The sequence below is a fragment of the Canis lupus genome, chromosome 5 (assembly GCF_048164855.1).
Source record: "Canis lupus baileyi chromosome 5, mCanLup2.hap1, whole genome shotgun sequence".
NCBI lineage: Eukaryota > Metazoa > Chordata > Mammalia > Carnivora > Canidae > Canis > Canis lupus.
The window spans coordinates 38,378,710-38,400,143 of NC_132842.1; the positions used below are offsets into that span (position 1 = coordinate 38,378,710).

General features: G+C 43.1%; 1 protein-coding gene across 15 annotated transcripts in view; it reads left to right on the forward strand.

The window, feature by feature from the left end:
* ARHGAP26 (Rho GTPase activating protein 26) overlaps nucleotides 1-21,434 on the forward strand; it is a 418,456-nt gene that overhangs the window by 72,495 nt on the left and 324,527 nt on the right. The gene's annotated exons all lie outside the window — the stretch shown is intronic.

Below are 21,434 nucleotides of genomic sequence, written 5' to 3' on the forward strand. Positions count from 1 at the left end.
ACTGGTGGCCTGCTCTGTGCCAGCAACTGTGTTAGGTGCTTGGCAGTCATCATTTCTAGTCCTTAAAGAACCCAGCCAGCTAGCTGCTGTTATGCATCCCACTTTGCAGATGAGGAAATGGAGGCTGAGAGAAGTTAAGTGAGAATAGCAAGTGGACGAGGTGGGAGTCAGGTCTAGTCTGTGTCAGTCATAGAGCTTTTCTGTGCCAAGTTGTTTCATAGATAGGAGTTGGCCACTGGGCCAAAGGCTAACTTCTCACCCTTTGCTGTTGATCAAGGAAATGCTATTCCTCCATCTGTGGCTGCCGGCTTTGTTTTGTGCTCTAGATGGCCTTTTCAGTACCCAACTGCAGACGTGTACTTTAAGAAAAGGAAGAGACTTCTGTGTGTACTGTTTATGTCCAGAGACATTTCAGTTTCTAAACTAAAACTAGCCAAAGCAATTGAGTGTCAGCCTTGGCGGATGTCCCACTTGCTGGTGGCCCGGTCTTCTGGCTGGCTGATATTTGCCATGTCGGCTTCAGGGACAGGATTGACCCTCAGGTCTCTTTTCTCAATAGCCTGGACTAAGCACTGAATCTGCAGAGGGATATGTTGCTCCCCTGCCCCAACTCCCCAGTCTGGGCTTGCCACCACTACAGCTCTTGGCCCATTGGCAGCTGGTTGGGTGACATCCTTTTTTTGTTTCCCTGTTTGCATTTTTTTTTTTTCCTATTTTTGTCTCCCTACCCTGACCCTACCCACAAAGGCTTTTCCTCACCTCTAAGACCAACTACATTTTGAGTTCTTACTGTCAAAGAGGTAGTTTGTGTTCTAAGTGAACTTGGCCACCTAAGGTATCCATATGCAGAACTGTGCATTTGGCTGCTTGGAGTTCATGGGGCCATGCAATTGCACATGGAAAGCAAAGACCATGCACTGTGGTGTTTAGGTCCCACTGTATTCCCATTTATAGCTGACGCATATCAAGTGCTCCTGACATGGTAGACACTGGCTCCGTGGATTTTCTGTTTGCTCTTCCCACTACCAGTCTGAAGTGGCTCTGCTATTAACTGGGTTTCCAGATGGCAGTGTTGAGGCTTGGATGGGCCAGTGACCTGTCCAAGGCCCATGGCTGAGGACTAGTGCCTGCGCCTAGGGAGGAGCTATGGTGCACATGTGAAGCCAGGACAAGTCAGCATAGAGTAGGGTGTGGCATGCCATGTTTATGCCCATCTTCTTGCTTCCAGAAGGCTGTCCTTTGGTGTGGCATAGGCAAGCCAGAATTTCAGGTCCCTTTGAGGATTAGTCTCTTTGACCTTCTTCACTCTGGCAAAGAGGATTTGGATGGGATTGCCCTCTGGGGGGATTTTGTCCTAGTGAGGGCTGCCGAACTGGGCCTGCTGCTTCTCGATGTGCTTCTTCCTGCTCTCATATGGCTGTGGCTGTGGCTCTGACCTCGCCCACCTCTTCCCCTTTGTACCCTGAGTGAAGGTTGCATGGTCCAGAAGACATTAGGGAGAAGAGGCTACATTTTATGCTATCCTGTGAGATCCTGTGTATAGGATGTTAAGTAACCACTTGTAAGACACTTCATTCTCTTATTTTGGTAGTTTAGCAGATGTCCTTCATGCTTTTCATTTCATTCTCATGCTTTCAATGTCTGTTGATTAGTGTGATTAAAGCATACACATATGTCACTAGCTCTCCCTTAAAGAAGGTTACCATGGGGACAGAAAGACGTAGAACCGGCCAATGTGCTAAGGATTTCTCATCCATTATCTCAGAGCAACTCTGTGAGGTAGGTAGGAAACAAGAAAGCAGGGCAGTAGGGAATAGTGATTGAGAGACAGCCTGGATGTAGAACATCCGGCAGCAAGAATCTCTGCCTTTATGTCTGCTGTCTGTGGACCTGGGGTAAATTATTCAGCCTCTCTGACCTTTTGTTTTTCTCATGTGTGAAATGGGATTCACAGTGCCTACTTACCTCATAGGATTTTGAGAAACAAATGAGAATAGTGTTCATAAGCATTCCTCTGGTGGATAGTAAGACCTCAGTAAAAGGTGGCTATTTTTCTTCTCTTCTTGTTTTAAAGGTAATGAAACCCAGCCTTGGGGAGGCTGTCTTTGCTCAAGTCACAAGTGATTTCAGCAAAGGACAGTAACATTTTAACTGACATTAAATGGCATAGAGTGTCATGAAGAGGTCAAAGGGAGGAAAGTCGCACCTGCTTTTATGTGGGTGGAGGGCAGGCAGGCTGGCATGAGATTGAGGAGAACTTCATGAAGGAGATGGTATTTGAAAGTTTTGGCCCCTTGGGACCGGTGGAGATGGGGAAGCTGAATATTGTTGGTGGAGGGAACAGCACAGGAACCCTCTGATTCACAACAAAAGAAGCAGGGCTGTGTAAGCCCCACAAGGGTGGGGCCGGGGCTGGGTTTGTTCTAACCTATGGTAGGGCCTGTGCCTGGGAGAGGCTCCATGCAAAGTTGTTCATTCCAACTGAATGGCAGTGTCTGGAGGTAGGAAAGCTTTTTAACCAGTGAAGGGGGGCTATTTGGCAGAGAGGAATTTTGAACTTCAAGTGGAGAAGGGATTTCTGCTATCAGTGAGACCTAGGATTGTTTATTTCTGCCAGTAAAACATTGACCATCTCAGTCATCTTACTTCAACTGTAAGACACTAGTTTTGGTTTTACCTGTTCTGTGAATCAGCTACTCCCCGAGCTGTTGGTCAGCATTCTCTTGGTAACACATTATAGGACTCTGTGGCCATTTTTCTCCCTTTTGAGACCATAGAATCTTGAACAAAGTAAAAGCTTGTTGGAAGTAAATGTCATGAGTGGCTTTGGGGTTTTCCCAATTGTGTTTCCGCTCTTTACTCTTTTCCTATTTTTCTATATTGTCTGTGATCACGTTCTCATTCTAGGTGGTTCTGCGGCCTTGGCTCATCAATAAACGACAAATACTTCTCACCTGATGTATTGTTAGAGAAAAGTGTGTGCAAATCTCTCTTGTGTGGATGCTGCCAAGGTGAGCGCCATGGTTGAAAGAAGCCTGGCTATAATGAATTCTTTTGGGCACAGAATTACTTTAGTTTTGAACATCTGAGCACATAAGATTCTTTCTCTGGTTTTCTCGCATTGGGTTTTTCTAGAGCAAGGTTGGAAGCTCTTTAGTAGAGGAACCTGCTCCCTCACTGTAGTCTATGCATGGCTTGTAGGAATTAATCAGTAGGCTTCTGTTTCACAGGAGTCTGTCCTTGCCTCCTGTTAGGTTTCTAGTCTTTACTATGTAGTGGCTGTCACAGGATGAGTGTTAAAGATCCCGGGAGCCACTAGTTATCTCTGCCCTAAATTCTTTTGAAAATGGTGGTAGTGATTCAATTGTTCCTTGACTGACTCTCTGCTGTGCTGTTCATCAAATCTATGACAATTCCATCCCAAGCTCCAGCCTGATTTAAAAAAAAAAGGGGGATTGTTACCATATTTTCTAAGCCACAAACAGCAGCTTAAAAGGGGGCAAAAGGATGAGAGTGAAAGTCTATAGTTTTGGGAAAAAAAGTTTTGATAGATTGAAACCATTGAGAAGACAGGGTAATTTTCACCATTAACGAAGGCAATTAAAGTAGATTTTCATGGTGAAAATCTTTGTCCTCTCTCTAGTATTTCTCACCCTCGGGTGAGACAAGTTCACATACCAAAAAAAAAAAAAAAAAACCAAACCCCCTTCCCCCCCAAAAAAACCCAAATAACATAAATAGCCAAAAACAGTAACCCAAACCCACAGGACTTTAGAACAGATCAAGCAGCAGCAGCCACACCTTCAGTCCCTCCCCTCCCAAAGCACTCACATGTGTATTGGCCGGTCTTCCACAAAGATGAAGGGTGCTTGGGTAAGTGTATGTCTGTGGTCAAATATTCCCCACCCTGTGGTTTTGTTAATACCTTGTGCTAGATGGGTGGAGGGAAAGAGGAACTGTCCCCAACACAGTTTCTCAGTAGAACGAGCAGTCCCCCTCCTCCCCAAGCCTAACCCAGTGGCTCTCTTAATGCCTGTCCTCTTAGCTGCAGCCCTCCTGCCTCTAATTTAGTGCCCCATGGCCCCCGACAGGGCATCATCATTAGACTACTCTGTCAGTGGTATATTTTCCTCTTTGTTTGCAAACATGCTGAAGTCTTTATTATCTTTAAAACAAGGAGGTGGGGAGAGGCAATCTCAACAAAACTTCCCTTTGTATTTTTCCCACTGATGTGCCATCCTGTGCTGCTGCCTCTTTCATAGCTAGATTGCTTAAAAGAATATTCTGTATTTACTGTCTTCATTGCTTTACCTCCGAAAGCCCAGAAATGTGGCTCTTGCCGTTAGTTCTCTCTTGAACCTAGTGTCTCATAGGCCCCGGAACAATCTAGTTAATTAAACCAGGTTGTTGTTAGCATTCCTCTCCTTTCTTGCAACTCCTTTTTTGCCTTCATTGACTAGATATTCTCCAGGCTTCCTTTGTTTCTTCTGAGAATCCCTTCCCAGCTCATCTTCTGTGTCCTGTGGGTCTAGACAAGGTTTCTGGCCCTCTGCCTCCCAGACCAAATGATCTCTCTGTGTTACTGGTCTCTCTAGTCCTGGCCTCTGCCTCCACCATGTAGACTTCTCTGAGGCAGCCCTAGTCCCTCTCCTGTTCTTCATCAGACTGAGGTCCAGAGAGGGGAGGAGATTTGCCTGAGTCATGGCGGATTGTTCATTGGGTCTATATATTTCTAGGGTTTGTTGTACATAGGCGCATACCCTCTCCTCAGCCTTGGAAAGATAGTTCACTTTGGCCAGAAAGATAGAAGCTAAAATGTACTCAAGCAGTAGTTTGGTTTTGCTGGTTGTCCTCTTTCCAGAGCTTGATAGGAAAATAAAAAGTGCTAAGAGGGTTCTATTTGTTTTCTCTCAAGAAGCAGGTAATGCTGTGCAGAGAAATGGTGATGAGCAAAGGGCTTTTTGTGTGAGGTAAGTGGTAGGGTGAAGCACTGGGGGATGGTTGACCAGGTAGGAGCTCTGAGTAGGTAGAGGTAGTTTGCAAGAGGCAGTTCTCAGGTGGGAATTATTTAGCCTTTGAGGAGTTGTGAGATGTTCACAGGTGTTAGGGGGTTGTCGAGGGGAACCCGTCCCCTGGGGTGTGGGACCAGCCCTCTGCAGTGGCACTGTCAGACTCCTCTTCACAAATGTGTCTGCCGGCCAAAGTGAAAGGCTTTCTTGGGAAACAAAACCAATGGGTAAGATCTTGATTCTTAAAACCATCCTTGTATCTCATGAATTCAGAGTTGGCTTTCTTTATAGAGACTGTCTTAGAGCAGATAGATTTTATTTTCCTCAAGATAATAATAATGATGGGGGTTGTGCTATTATTAAATATGCCTATGCCTTGGAACCACAGGGATTTTTCCTCACTTCTCAAATGCATTCTTGAATGGTGATGCATTTTGGCTCATTGTTGCCTGTCAACTGCCAGCAGTTGGATTGATTTTTTACATGATCTGGTTGAGTGTCCCAGATGGGGGATGGTACAAAGGTTCTTTAATTCACAGCATGGCTCTGTTCCCTGGACTCTGTCATCATCACAGTAATGATCTTGCCCTGGAAGTGTGTGTGTCTTACCTGTGTCTTTTTTTTTTTTTTTAAGATTTTATTTATTTATTCATGAAAGAAAGAGAGAGAGATAGAGAGAGAAAGGTAGAAACACAGGCAGAGGGAGAAGCAGGCTCCATGCAGGAAGCCCGATGTGGACTCGATCCAGGGTCCCTAGGATCAGGCCCTGGGCTGAAGGCTGCACTAAACCGCTGAGCCACCCGGGCTTCCCTTACCTGTGTCTTAAAAGACCAACAGAGGGATACCTGGGTGGCTCAGTGGTTGAACACCTGCCTTTGGCTCAGGGCGTGAACCTGGCGTCCGGGATTGAGTCCCATGTTGGGTTCCTTGCAGGGACCCTGCTTTTCCCTTTGCCTCTGTCTCTGCCTCTGTCTCCGCCTCTGTCTCTGTGTCTCTCATGAATAAATAAATAAAATCTTTTTTTTTTTTTTTTAAAAAAAAAAAGACCAGCAGAACAGAGAAGTTTACCAGCCAGAAGCCCTGGGTACACTCTGCTTGCAGGCATGGAATCAAACTGTTGTCTTTCCTCATCTCACTGAAGTTTCATAAAACTGAGCCCTTCCCTTCCCACAGAGAGATGTCAGAGTAGGTCTCCCTTTTGCAGAGGCTTGGTGCTCTGAAACCTTTGACCTCTATCACTTCTCAAACATGCCTTGGTCAAGCTCCAGAGACTATAAAAGTACTGATGGGGAAGGTCAGGGAACCTGCTCAGCAGAGTTTAGACTGGAAGAATCATTCTGACTATAAAGTAGCCGCCTGTGGCAATTAATGGGCAAATTATCCTTATGGTAGTGTAGCTTAGAGTTTAAAATTGTCGGAGTCTAGAGTCAGGTTCTTGGGTTTATAGCTTGGTTCCATCACTTACTGACAATTCTCCCATTTGTAAAAGGGATTTAAACAATAGTACCTACGTCAAAGGGATTTTGGGAGAATGAAATGATATCTTTAAAGCACTTAAGGGCTGGGCAGATAGTGAGCTTTCAATAAATTGTTGTTTATCATGATGTTGAAAATCCTTCAGACTTAGCCTTAACTCCCTGTTGGGGTAGTGTTGCCAGTCATTCTCAGTCTGTAAACAACACCTATCTTTTCTACTTCGGTGTGCATTTGTAGGAAGCTATAAGTTCCAGGAGAACTGGGTTATGCATGTTTTGTTTGTAATATAATGGAGAACTCAAGTGGATAGTTATTGGCCCATAGTATGTGTTTAATAAATCCATTTGGGATGGGTGAGTGGAGCTATGAGCAGATCAAGCACAGCAATATGGTTCAGTGGCACACTGGGTTGTATAGCTAGGCCACTTTTGTTAGTTTGTTAGCCACAGGATCCTCCACCATCTTGGAGATCATGAGAGTAGGTAGCAAATTTGGGGGAAATCCTTTCTTTTATAACTGCTTAATTAGCATACAAAACCACATGTATTAAATTGTACAACTTGATAAATTCTGACATCTGTATACACCTCTGAAGCCATCTCCACAGCATTAAGGGACTTCTTAATGCTTATGTGTTTTCTTTTACTGTAGCTGATAAGACACTTCACGCTATGGCCTGGCATGTGGCTGGGTGCTTCATGAGGACTGTGGCTGGTGTGGCATTGGTGATGGTCTGCTTTCCTCCTTGTCACAGCATTCCTTTCTAGCCATCATGTGCATTTTTATGTTCTTACCATGGAATTTTAGATGATTATAGTGTATGCGTATCTTTGAGTGTCGCAGGTTGCCTGTTAGGGAGCCAGAACTATGTCAGTTTAGTTCAGTGTTGTATTCTCATTGCCTCCCATAGTCCCTGCCACATAGGAGGCCCTCCGTAGAGAGGTAGAGAGGTGCATTGATTCACCCCACTGCCAGAATAGATGCATGGTGCTGTTGAGCCTGATTTGGGAACACAGGGGACTGAGTTCCCAGAGACTCAGAGCTGTTCTTACCTTCATCAGAGGAGATCAAAGAGAAGAAAGGCCTCTTGGGGTCTGAATTACTTCCTTACTGATGTGACATTTAAGGAAACCCTGGAAATACAGGGAATCCACCATGACACAAGCCAGACCCAAGACTGAGGTACATGGGGACATTTTCTGTCAGTTCTGTGCAAAGTTAAACATTTATGTCGGAGCTCTGTTCGTTTGCTTTTTACTGTAGACTGTTCTGATACTATAGACTGCCATAGAAGGACGCTTTAACTGTATGCGTTACAAGGGCCCCTGGATATCTTTTTTGTCTCTCTCCAGCTTGTGGTATAACCCACCCTCCCGGCCTCTTCCCTCCTTCACCTCCCCCCTGCGTCATAAATGACAATGAAATTCTCAGAGTCAGCTCTGATTACCTCAGAGAAAACTCTCTCTTGGCTCTAAAAGAAGAAGTACAAAAATAATAATTAAAAATGACACAACCAGGTAGTGGTGTTTGGTGTGCATTTGGCAAGAGTCAACATTTTAGAGCAGTAAATACTCTACATGGTAGAGAAGAACAAGCAAAACAGGCTTTTAAAATCCCCACTACAGAAAGTAAGGGGAAGGTGAGAAATAAGAGAGCACATGTTTGTGTTAGTGGGCTGATTTTCTCCTAAATGTTTATAGGAGAGGTGGATGCAAGATTCATTTACAGTTCCTGTTTCTTTCAGATGCTAGCTGGAAGCTGGTTAGTCGATGATGAAATGTGGTTTTTCCAGAGGTACCACTTGAAAGGGCTGTGGAAGTTTTTGTGCTTTTAAGTTTTATTTTGTGCATGCCTTATCCCAAGGGCTTTGCTCCCTAGGTGTTCATCCACCTTCCATCTTTCCATAACTCTCAACTACCTTTTATATACCAAGTACTATATCCATACATATTTCTGTTCAGTCATCCATCCGTGTATCCACCTATACTGTTATTGACAGATTGCTATATACCACACACCTTGCCTTCCTAGCTGCCTATCTACCCTCTCTTCCATCCATCCATCCACCCACCCATCCACCCATCTTCAAGCTATTCATTCTCCAGCCACTCAGCATTATTGATTGCCTGTTACGTGGCAGCCACTGCTCTAGAACAAGATTGTTCTATTGTTTTTCAGCTTTGATGTGAGGTTATTATTAATGACTCAAACCCCCTCACCATCATTTGTAATGCTGTGAAGACACAGGCTTCATCTGATTTTTGCTTACCTTTGTCTCTAGTGACAAGTATATATCAGGCATATAGACAGTCGGTACCTATTTTTTCCCCATGAATAACAAAACAGATGAGTTATCTGTATAGTGTGGGACATACTTCAACGTGAGTATAATCACAGCTGTGAGAAGTCACACAGAAGTCAGTTTCTAACACTATCTGGCTCAAGTGAGGAAGAATGAGGGATGTCTGTGAATGCCGTTAGCTGTACACTAGTGCGCTCAGTGGCATTATTTCAGCTTCTCGTACTGAGCTGTGGTGGTCATTGGGCTCCATTAGAGTACAGGACTGACCTGGTCTCTGCCCACACTGAGCACACGTGGAAAGTGCTTCGAGGGAGAGATCCAGGTGTGTCAGCACATGATGGGCGCCAGCCTGGGGTGCACTGAGGGTAGCAGTGTGGAAAGTGTGTGGGAAACTGTGCTGGGAAGGGTTCACTGGAGGGAGCTAGGTGCTGGCAGGGTTGTACTCTCTGAGGGCACTGATCTGGGAAAGAAGCTGGCTTGGCCTGAGGGTGGAGAGCAGCTCTCACAGAGGCTAGGACCAGGCCATCTCCAGTATTTGAACGGCAAGTATTCCTTTTTGTGTGGTTGCACAACCCCTTAGGTTTTGGTAATAGTGTGACATAAAGATTCTGGCTTCCTAAGAGATGTTTCCTGTAGCTGCTATAACAAATTACCACAAACTCGGTGACTTAAAACAATGGCTCTGCATGTGGTAGGGAAGGAACTTTCTTGATGTCTTCCTAGCTTTGGTGGCTCCTGGCAGTCCTTGGTTTTCCTTGGCTTGTAGCTACATCCCTTGAGTCTCTGCCTCCTCCTTTCCTGTGTGTCTGTGTCTTCTCTTCCTCTTCCTTGTAGAAGGACACCAGTCATTGGATTTAGGCCCCATTTTAATCCAATATGACCATATCTTAAGTAATTACATCTGTAAAGATCCTATTTTCAAATAAGCTCACATTCTTAGGTTACATGAAGACAAGAATTTGGGGGACATTATTTGGCCCACTACAGTAGGAGGTGCTGAAGTTACTAAACAGTGCCGGGAGGCTTTTCTCATTCCTTGAGGCTTCTGGGTTGGCAGTAGGCAGCAGACTTGGTTGTGGCAAGGGCTGGGCAGCGGGAGCTAGAATTCCTGAGTCTGGCAAGGGCTCCCAGGATTCTTCCTTTCCGTGCTTAGACAGAGCTGTGAGACTGCAGGAGGTGGCCCTACTTATGCCGTTCTTGGTCGTGTCCACCCTGTCCTTCCTGCAGCCAGGGGACAGATGTCAGGGTTTCTTCCTGAGTGTCCCTCAAGCACCTTGAGAGAGGAGGAAGTGGCCATCAGAGTAAAATGTCCAGAATAATGACTGACCTGAGCCAACAATGGTCTCGGGTTTTTCCATGGTCCTTCTCTTCTCTGAGAACAGTTTCCTGCCGTTTTCTTGCAGGCACATTGCCAGGGACTTTCTGGGTCCACAGGACCTCGTTTTCCTTTGCTTTCTTGTTTGTCTGCTTTCTCAGGTTCAGTGTCAGTCACTTCTGTTCCCCTGTACTTAAACAAATTGCTCAACACTGTCTCCCTATAACAGTGGTTTTTATACTTGCTGTGATTTCCAGGTTTGATTTCCAAACCTAATTTCCACATTTGATTCCCAGAATTTCTGACCTAAATAAGTCTGGAGTGATGTGATTCAGGTGAACTTCAGAAGGCAACTTGAGAAACATTTCCTCCAAAATATAGGAGTTTTTGTGTCTGTGTGTATATGTGTGTTTGCCCTCTAGTGATACCTGGTATATTAGAAAGGATGTCTTCTGCATGTACGTTATGCTAATTGGCACAGTTTGTCATCAGATTATGTATTTAATATTCTAGATATGCTGTCTAGATGTACAAATGCAAATTCTTTGCCTATCATTTGCCTATGGGCAAAGTGATTTTAAAATAGAACTAGCAGTACTTTGAGAACATAGACATACTGTTGGATGAGGAAGACAGTGGGGAATGTGTGTTTTGTGCCTTCAAGGCCATGCCTAGGAGATGTGGTTCTGGTTGTTTCATTTTGTGTCTGTAATGGAGTAAATAAGGGGATGGCTGTTTAGTATTCATTTCTGTGACTCAGCTTTCTCTTTGAGTATAAAGGGGATTGAAGGGTTAGTCACTCTCCTGACTGAATTCTTAAAAAGAATCACCTGCCTATTTGTGTTCATTTATTGATTTGGGGTATACTACATGCCAAAACCGTGATGACAGCCCCTTTTCTGAACAAAACAGGCATTGGTGTCCTGCCTGCCTTATGTTTATAATCTCATTAGGTAGTACACATTAAACAGTTACCAGAATTAAAGGAAATTAGATATTGTGTAAAGGGATCGGAAGGGAAATTCTAGGGAGCTGTGATAGTTTACCATTGGGAGTGGGTGGAGGATGAGAGAAGGCCACTTCCCAGAGGAAATGACCCTTAAAGTGGAATCTGAAGGGTGGAGAAGTTTGGGGGAGTGCTCTAATCTCTGATGAGAGTTGCTGGGTACAGGACTCCTTCCTGAGCAGAGGGAACACATTATGCCAGGCTTTGGGGCTAGCCTGGTCCCTGTGCATTAGAGGATCTGAGTGGGCACATGGGGCTGGAGCACTGAAGGCAGGGGAGGCCAGCAGGGTGTGCGTGTGAGACACATTTTGTAGGCCTTGGGCAGACTTTGAAATGAAAAGGAAGAGTTACAACTGGGGAGGGTGTGGGAGAGGCAGTGACAAGACCACATCTGCTTTTTTGGAAAGGCTATCCCGGGCAGCTGAGTGACAGCGGTCTGGAGGGGATCCAGGAGGAAGTGGGGAGGCCACTCTTAGGAGTCCAGACCAGAAGTGGTGCTGGGCTTAGTGATGCAGCCTGAGTGGAGGTGTTTCTTAAGGTAACAATCGGAGGAAATGGGAAAGTTAATGGAGGTAGAAGAGAAATCCTAGGTGTTTCTGTGCTCAGGACTAGCTACTTATGCTTATGGGCCCTTATTCATAAAGCACAAACATGAACTATTATAAGGGTATTACAATATAAACCATTTCCTTCGTGGTCTCTCTGTTGACTTAGGTGTTTTTAGTTGCTATTAAAAAAAAAAAAGAGGGGGTGGTGCCTGGCTGACTTTGATCAAGAGCGTGTAACTCTTGATCTCAGGGTTGTGAGTTTGAGCCCTATGTTGGGTATAGAGATTGCTTAAAAATAAAAATAAATTAAAAATAAAGATTTACACTATTGGTATGAATTTTGCTGTTTGTCTTCATGGTGCAGTGCCAATTTTAAATGTAAATAGAAAATCAACTGACTTGCATGTGGAATTACTGAAATTACACAATTCATATTATATAGCTCAGATGCATATTAGTTCTGTTCTTACTAGAATGTTGGAAACACCACACAAGCTAACTCAACTCTGTGTGTGTGTTTGCAGATCTTTTTTTTTTTTTTTTTGAGGTATAATTGACATACAACATTGGTTTCAGGTGTACACCATAATAATCTGATATTTGTACATGTTGTGAAATGATCACCACAGTAAGTCTAGTTAACATCTGTCACCATACATAAATTTTTTTCCTTGTAATGACAACTTATAAGATCTGTTAGCAGCTTTTAAGTATGCAGTACATTATTAAATGTAGTTACCACACTGTACTTCATATCTTGTGGTTTATTTTATAATGGAAAATTTGTATCTTTTGAGCACCCACTCATTTTGTCCACTCCTACCCCTGCCTCTGGCCATCACCAGTCTCTTCTGTGCTATAGCCTTGTGTTATGTATTTAAAATTCTAGATATGCTGTCTAGATGTACAAATGCAAATTCTTTGCCTATCATTTGCCTATGGGCAAAGTGATTTTAAAATAGAACTACCAACCTTGTATTGTAATTTTTGTTTTTGCTTTGTTTTAGATTTCATATCTAAGTGAGATCTTATGTTGTTTGTCTTTCTCTATTTGATTATTTCACTTAGCATAATGCCCTCAGGGTTGATCTGTGTTGTCACAAATGGCAGGATTTCATTACTTTTTATGGCTGAATAATACTCCACCACATGTATGCACCCCACATTTTCTTTATTCATCTATTCAGTGGATAGACACTTAGGTTGTTTACATGTCTTGGCTATTGTAAACAGTGCTGCAGTGAACATGGGGATACATGTTTATGTATCTTTTCAAATTTGTGAGGTTGGTTTTTTTTTTTTTTTTTTTCTTCCCTACAGATAGACACTCAGAAGTGGACTTGCTGGATCCTCTGGTAGTTCTATTTTTACTTTTTTAAGGCACTTCTACAGTGTTTTACATAGTGTTGTATTTGTTTACATTCCCACTGACAGTGCACAGAGGTTCTCTTTTTCCAACACTTGTTTTTTAATTTGCATTTTCCTGGTGATTGGTGATGTTGAGCCCCTTTTCATGTACCTTCTGTATGTCATTGGAAAAATGTCCATTCAGATCCTTGGCCTATTTTTTATTTGGATTTCTTTTCTTCCTGTAACACGAGTCTTTATATATTTTGGATATTAGCTCCTTATATAGGATTTGCAAATATTTTGTCCCATTCATTGGATTGCCTTTTCATTTCCTTGATGGTTTCCTTTGTTGTACAGAAACTTTAGTTTGATGTAGTCTCTCTTGTTTATTTTTACTTTTGTTACCTTTGCTTTTCATGTCAAATCCAGAAAATCATCACCAAGACTAATGTCAAGGAGATTCCTTTGTAGGAGTTTTATGGTTTCAGATCTTCTTTTCAAGTTTAATCCATTTTGAGTTAATTTTTGTGTGCAGTGTGAGATCGTGGTTCAATTTCATTCTTTTGCATGTGGCTGTTCAGTTTTCCCAGCACCAATTTTTGAAGACTGTTTTCCCCCCATTATACAGTTTTTGGTTCCTTTGTCATAAATTGATGGTATTATGTGTAGGTCTATTTCTGGGCTCTCTCTTTTCCATTGATCTGTACATTGGTTTTTTTTTTTTTTTTTTAAATCTTTTTTTTTTTTTAATTTTTATTTATTTATGATAGTCACAGAGAGAGAGAGAGGCAGAGACATAGGCAGAGGGAGAAGCAGGCTCCATGCACCGGGAGCCTGATGTGGGATTCGATCCCGGGTCTCCAGGATCGCGCCCTGGGCCAAAGGCAGGCGCCAAACCGCTGCGCCACCCAGGGATCCCTGTACATTGGTTTTAATGCCAATACCATACAGTGTTCATTACCATAACTTTGTGTTATAATTTGAGATTGGAGTATGATGCTGCCAGCTTTTTTCTTCCTTAAGATTACTTTGGCTAGGGCAGCCCTGGTGGCTCAGCAGTTTAGCGCCACCTTCAGCCCAGGGTGTGATCCTGGAGACCCAAGATCAAGTCCCACATCGGGTTCCCTGCATGGAGCCTGCTTTTCTCTCTGCCTGTGTCTCTGTTTCTGTCTCTCTCTCTCTCTCTGTCTGTCTCTCATAAATAAATAAAATCTTTAAAAAAAAATTACTTTGGCTATTTGGGGTCTTTTGTAGTTCCATACAGATTTTAAGAAAGCTTGGTTTATTTCTGTGAAAAACATCGTAATTCAGCTGTTTTTGTTTCATGTCTTCAAATTAAAACATTTTACCAACATGCTTTACCTTTGTCTTACTGATGAGTAAGGAAGAACCCAAAGGGGCAAGGGCCTGTGGGTGGCTTGATCTTTCCCCATGCTGTGTCTTTGTGGTCAGCATTAAGTGGTTGACTTAACCAGGGAAATAAGATGAGTAAGAAAGGCTATGGCAGGGTTTCTTGGTCATTCCTGTTTCTTAGAATGCCTTCTTTTTGCATTTGGTAGGTTTTGATTTTGAAGGAAAACATGGCCTCTCAGGGCTGTCAGCATTCGTGTTTACTCAGTTACAGATATAACATGCTTACCTTGTACTTGGTTTCAGTCTAGCTCAACTTTGATACATCATGGGTCCACCAGAATTCTGTGCTTGTTGGGCATTGCAAACACCATATGTACTTGGGGCTGCATGGGGCCCTGGTGGACATACCTGTCACCCATGTTGGAGATCTCTGCTCTGCTTTTCCCACCAGACTTCACTTAAAAAACACAAGTTCAGAGATATACTTGTCAATGTCAAGATGGTGATAGAATAGCATTAAGCCAAGTGTCCCTTCTTTGTGTGGGTTTCTGTGTGACTGCATGGGTTGCATGTCCACAAAGTGAGAGTCCTGTCTCTCAGCTGCCTGTGAGCCTGTGTCCTGGATTCACTTGAGTCTGTGTCAGGTTTACTGTTTGCATGCTCAGTCAGAGACGATTAACTGGGCAGATCTGTATTGGCAGCCCCAGCCCAGGCCTGCGGTCCAAAAGTGCTTGGCTTTTCAGGCACTGAAGACAGCTGTCACTTCTTTGGGAAGCATGGTTTCCGGATGGGTTTCTAGGCAGTCAGCACCAGGGCCATTCATCAGCTCCCAGTGTCATAAGCAGGGTCTGTACAAATCAGTCCCTGAACAGAGCTGCCTTCCTTGGTGCTTGTGCGGGCTTTGGAATAAGCAACATGATTAAGACATTTTTGGAAAAAGGCTAAGGGTTCAGAATTTGTGATTTTTAAATTGAATTACGGTGTTCCCTTCTCCCACCTCTATTGTCACTTAGATTTCTTCCTCTACAAGCATTAATAGCCTGCTTTGGGAACATTTGTAAATCTATTGTCAGGAATTAGAAGTTCTGGTTTGTTCCATGCAGCTCTACCTTTGTAATCAGGAGAGGTTCCATTATTGGTACATGGTACTAGATGTTCTGAGGGTTTAGACGGTAGTAGTTCTCTAACTTCAGCATTCATAAGAATCGCCTGCGAGCCCAGATTCTTGGGCCCGAGCCCCAGATTTTTGATTGAGGTGACTAGGGTGTGCTCCTATCATAGTTGTTGCTCAGTGTATTTGGAGAAACATTCATCTGGCCTGTCAAATCCTGTGATGGTGTGGTGTGTGCGGGTTGGTTCTGTGAGAACCAGTTGAAGCACGATTTCTTATCTGACTGGGGCAGAGCTGGTAAGGAGGCAACATGGCAGGGGACCTGGGCTTTTCTTGAGAACATGTGTGGAGGCCAGTTTTTCCCCACCTGGACCTCCTTGCCTGGTCCCAGGAGCGTGGCCTCCCCTAGGTGCCTCAGGGACATGGCATAATGAACAGGAGATAAAAGAAAGTGAAACTAATCTCTGAGGATGTTATTAGGTGTGGCTCTGTTCAGAAATACTATGTTTTTTTTTTTTTTTTTTTTTTTTCTTCTTTTTCCTTCAGGAAATGTTAATTTAATCCATGGGGAGACCGGCAGTTTTTCCTTTTTAAATGGAACTTACTCTGTTGAGGAGCGGCTGCCCTGCTTCCTGTGGTATTCCTGGGGAAGAGTGTCTGAGCTGTGCCTGGGCATTAGATGGATTCCATTTAGATCATAATCATGGTTAGAGGTCAGCAAGGGGGGCAGGGTGTAAGGTGGGTGGTAGGAGGCCAAGTGGCTGTCCTCTGATTTTTATACAGAAATACATCACCCTGACATTTTAGTTATTATGTTCTTGGGTAATACTGAATACTATTAATATCGATTTCTTTTTTTCTTTTTCTTTTTTTTTTTTTTGAGGGCTTGCTGCAGGCCGGGTGCTAAGCACTTCTGAGCATCATCTCTTTACAGAAATCCCTGGAGGCAGCTCCCTGCCCATTTCATACAGGTGGAAATAAGTGCAGAGACCTTATAGATGGCTGAGGAGGGATTTTGAATTTACTCAGTATTCTAGGGCTTACTCATTATTCTAGGCTTGCTTAGCTGGTGAAGGCCTCTCTTTACTCACAGTGCCTTGTCTTGCTTTGACTACCCTCACATTCATCTTAGCCATTGATGGGAGCAGCCGGAAGGGGGTCTGATTTTGTGTATTATCTCCAAATTCTTCTCTTTGGGACTTTCTTGTTAACACAAATTGTTGTTTACATTTGAATGCCAGTTAAGCCCAGACTATTTGGGCTGGGTTTTTGCACACACACCCCCCCCCCCTTTTTTTTCTTTGGTCCTTTGCTAGAAAAGGATCAGGGATTATAGGGAGTTGATGGGCCTTGGCTTTCCTTTTCCTGCTTTTCATGTGAGACTCTTGCTTGCCTGAATGTGTTCAAAGTGACTGTGATTGCACAGATGATGGAAGAGGCAGACCTGGGGGTGTGGAAAGGCCTGAGTTCTAGATGTTACAAATGTTGGGTTTTCTCTTCACAATTCCAGCTCTAATCTCCAGACCTTAGAACAGAAATATCTGTATCCCGGATGACCTGTGGTGAATTTGGCTTGGAAATCCATTATCAACCCAGATGGATTCTTTTGCAGTTATCACCTTTTTCACTTTAAAAGCTTCACTGTCCCTTTGGTAAATCCCTCAAGTCTTTTCTGAGATAGCAATATTCACTCTCTTTTTATTATATGCATGAGGAAAAGCACAGGAGGAGGACAAAGTGCAGTTGTTTGAGAACTCCCTGGGAAGTGGTGGCACTCAGAGCTGTCTCTGTTTAACCAAGTTCTGGATTCCCATGTGGATGCCTGGGCCTTGGTCTGTGTGGATCTGGACAGGCAGGGCTGTTCTGTTCCAGTTTTTCATCTCTGTTTTTCTGGCTCCCTGTCCCTTCTTCATATTATTGGCAAGGCATCTCCACTCCCCCCTCCCCCCCCTTTCTTATTTCTTAAAAACCTCTTCCAAGAAAGTCTGGCTTTTGCTCCAAGTTTACAACCATAAATTTTGAGATGGTACGCGTCACCCTCTTAATCTAATTGAGCCAGCACATCATTGTGAAGACATCATTTTATTTGGGGGTATTAGTTGCTATGGTTATTTGCTGAGACTAACAGAGTCTGTGTTCTCTCAGTTGAATTTTTGGAAACTGCTATCTGAGAATAACAGAGGTGTGCCTTGCTGTAGGAATAGCCAGTGTATATACCCTGACCATTAAAATAGGGGATCCCTGGGTGGCTCAGTGGTTTAGCGCCTGCCTTTGGCCCAGGGCGCGATCCTGGGGTCCTGGGATCGAGTCCCGCGTCAGGCTCCTGGCATGGAGCCTGTTTCTCCCTCTTCCTGTGTCTCTGCCTCTCTCTCTCTCTATGTCTATCATAAATAATAAATAAATATTAAAAAAATAATTTGTAAAAGGCACAGAGAAAATACTTTGGGTGGAATTTTAGGGCTAGATGGGACTTTAAAGATCACTGGCCATCTTTCTGGTTTTCAAACAAGTTCTTTAAGGCGAATGTGTTAATTTACTTTCCCTAAGTTCATATGTGTTGTTCCTAGGTGAGCAAGGATGCAGCCTATTACTCATTTTTACTCTAGCTTCCATTCTGTTTCTTTGTGCAACAGTTGAAGTCCTTTCAAGGAATCCATTCTTCAAATATATACTGAGGTCCTGTGTACTCTAGGTGCTGTGGTTGGAAGGAGAAAAACAACGTGATCTTGACTCTCAGGGTCTCCGTTGGGATTCCTAGCCCTTGACTCAGAGAATGTGGTGCCTGGACCAGCAACATGGGTATCACCTGGGAACTTGTTTGAAATGCACACTCCCAGGCCTACTGAATTAGAATCAGTATTTTAACAAGATCCTCCACTGTTCGGGTGCATGTTAAAGTCTGAGAAGCACTGCTTTAAGATGGTAGGACATTGTAGAAGCAAAAGCCAAATCTTGAGGCCCAAGCTAGGATCACCTGTCCCTCCCACATACTGTTCCTCTCTTCTGTGTTGAGCATAATAGTAGTGTAGTGGTACTGAGCTAGAGGAAGCTTACCATTCTCTGCCTGAGTTCTAGCTCTGTCCCATCTGGACTCTGATCTTCAAGTTCTCATGTGACCTGCTTTCCCTGCAGACCTTTTGCTCTGACTCCTGTGGTCTCTTCTTAAACCACTTCCCTCCCTTTTCTTAAGTGTGCCTATTTGAGGAGTGAAACGCAAAGATCTTCTCAGGAAGCTAGGCATTTCAGGTCTTTGCATCCCATAAAGCCCATCTATCTTGGATGTCTTGGTAGCATTTTGATTCTTTTTTACTTGGCTAGCTTCCTTCCCCACTTAACGGAAAGGAAGGATTTTGTGATATTTTTCTTAGCGTCAGTGCATTTAAGAGGTACCACTTAGCTTCATAAACTTTGAGAGAAGCCATGCACACTACTTTGAGTTACTCTTTGGATAAAAAACTTACTTCGTCCAGACTTTTCGCCTTTCCTACCATCTGCAAGAGGTAAAAAGAAATTTTAATTCTGTAAAGTGTGTTAGAGTTTTCTAAGCATCTGAGGAAAACTTTTAAGGACTCAATTGTATTTTCAGTAGCTGGTTCATTAGAAGTTTACAGGTTTACCCCACTATCTACAAGTAGAGTGTTCCTATGAAACCTTTCCTAAGCTTTTAAAAATGGGATAAAGCAAAGAAGCAATTACTATTAATTTACATACTTTCAAGCATCCCTAGAGCCCCAGAATAACCTCTCTCAGGCATTTCTAGTACTTTAGGACATGTCTTGCTAACAGATGCACCAAATAAATTGAGATAAAACACAGATACTCACAGACGCAGTTCAAAGCTACGGCCACTCTAGCTACTCTGGTGGACGGCTCACTGCAAAACAAACACTGAATACTATTTTCCCTTTCCGTGTAAAAGGAAAAATCCTTTTTGGGTTTCTTGTAGCTAGTGAAAATAGGCACTAATGTAGATATTTTGTTAAAGTGAAGTGGCATAACTCAAACTTCAGAGAAACAGGGGATACCTGTATTTGATAAGTTTGGTGAATTAATGAGACAAAAATTCCTTAATTCTTAAGCTAATTAAGATTCTTTTTTTTTTTTTTTTTTTTTTTTTATTCTCTTGTCTCCAACCTGCATTCAAGCCTCTGCTTGTGGGAGTGAAAAAAAAAACTAGCATCTTGGGGCAACCCTGTGCTTGGCTCATGTTTTTCCTTCCTTTGTGATTCCCACACCAACCCTGTGAGGTACTTGTTACCTTCATAGTAGCAGAGACTCTTGGAAGGGTTGAGTCATTTGCCCAAGCATAGGGCTGGCTGGCAATTGACAGATCCAGAGTTTGAATCCATGTTTGCCAAGTCCACACACTTCATATTCTTGTGAATTGATCTTGACTAAATGTGTGTGTGTGTGTGTGTGCATGCGCGTGTGATGTTTACCCTTTAACTGCATGGAAATACCCTTTCTTTTTTGCTTTTCACTTGATCAGTCTCTTTTAAAATGGGGTTCTTTGTTTTAACCAAGCAAATCATCATTGTTTCCCTGGAGGGAGTTTTTCTTGTGCTGACCTGGCTGTCTTAGAAGGTCTTGGAGCTTTATGCAAATGTAATTGTTGTGAATCCAGTAGCTCAGTTCTCTGTGTCCTTGCTCTGCTTTGTGTCAGGGCTGAGCCAGGCACATTGGGGGTTAGGCTCTTTAGTGCTTGAGCTTTCAGTATAGGTTGGATGCTGACTTAATCATTTAACATACTGGTTCTTGATTAGCAAATGTTTTTTGAGTATCTAATAATGTGACAATAAGCTAGTCTGGAATTTCTTTGTAGAAGACCATGTGCTAGGACTTAAACTTCCAATGTTCTTAAGAACAGCTAATGAGGCACTTTGGAAATCAATTGTTTTAGTATATACATCTTTGTATATAATTACATGTATGTGGTGAGGGTGCTATCGAGCCCTCATACTCCAGATGTGAACTTGGAGTTTTCAGTTGGGAGCAGAGTTTCTCTGAATCTCTCTGTGTTCTGATTATCTCCTGGCTGACCTGTGATCTTTGTACCCAGTGTCAAGGTTGAGAGATGCTCTTTGTCGTCTAGTCATTCCACAGAGAGAAAGGCCCTTGACTGTGGCTCTATGTCTTTGGCAGGGAAGCAGGATGGGAAGTAAGAGTAGAAGTCCCAAAATGTTCTGGGCCAGCTCCTTAGTGAAAGTCATATTCAATGTTTAAGTTGATCTTGTCTTTCTTCTTTATAAAAATATGGTTACCATTTCTTTGAGGATGAAGTCTGAATTCCTTAGCATTCCAGTCCTTCCATGATTCTTATCCCTTTTCCTTGTCTTCCATTCTTTCCATCAACCAGCTGCCTGCTGTTTCACCTTGGGTCCTCTGCTGTTGCATTTCTTTGCTTCCTGTTGCTACTTCTAGAATACCTTCCCATGCCTGTTTACTCTGCCCTGTACCTCCTCTGATTTCTATAAATCCAAATTACACTGATCTACTGAACTTTTAAGCCTCTTTTCAAATGCAATCCCTATTCTTTTTCTCTGGGAAGATTCTCCCAATGGCCTCACCTGGAATAATACCCTGCTTGCACTTCTGTAGCTCTCCCCCAATCTGATTGCAATACTATGTTCTATTTAATTTATAAGTTCATATACAGTAGTCCTTCTCTCCTTTCCCCCATCCACAGAGGATATGTTGCAAGATCCCCAGTGGATGCCTGAAACTGCAGATAGTACTGAAACCTGTAGACTATGTGGTTTTTTTTTTTCCTGCACTTAGACTATACATACAAACCCATGGTAAAGTTTAATTTATAAGTTAGGCACAGTGAGATATTAACAACAATAATTACAATAGAACAGCTAAAACAATATACTATAATGAAAGTTATGTGCATGTGGACTCTCAAAATATCTTAGTGTACTCACCCTTGTGATGTGAGATGATAAAATGTCTACGTGATGA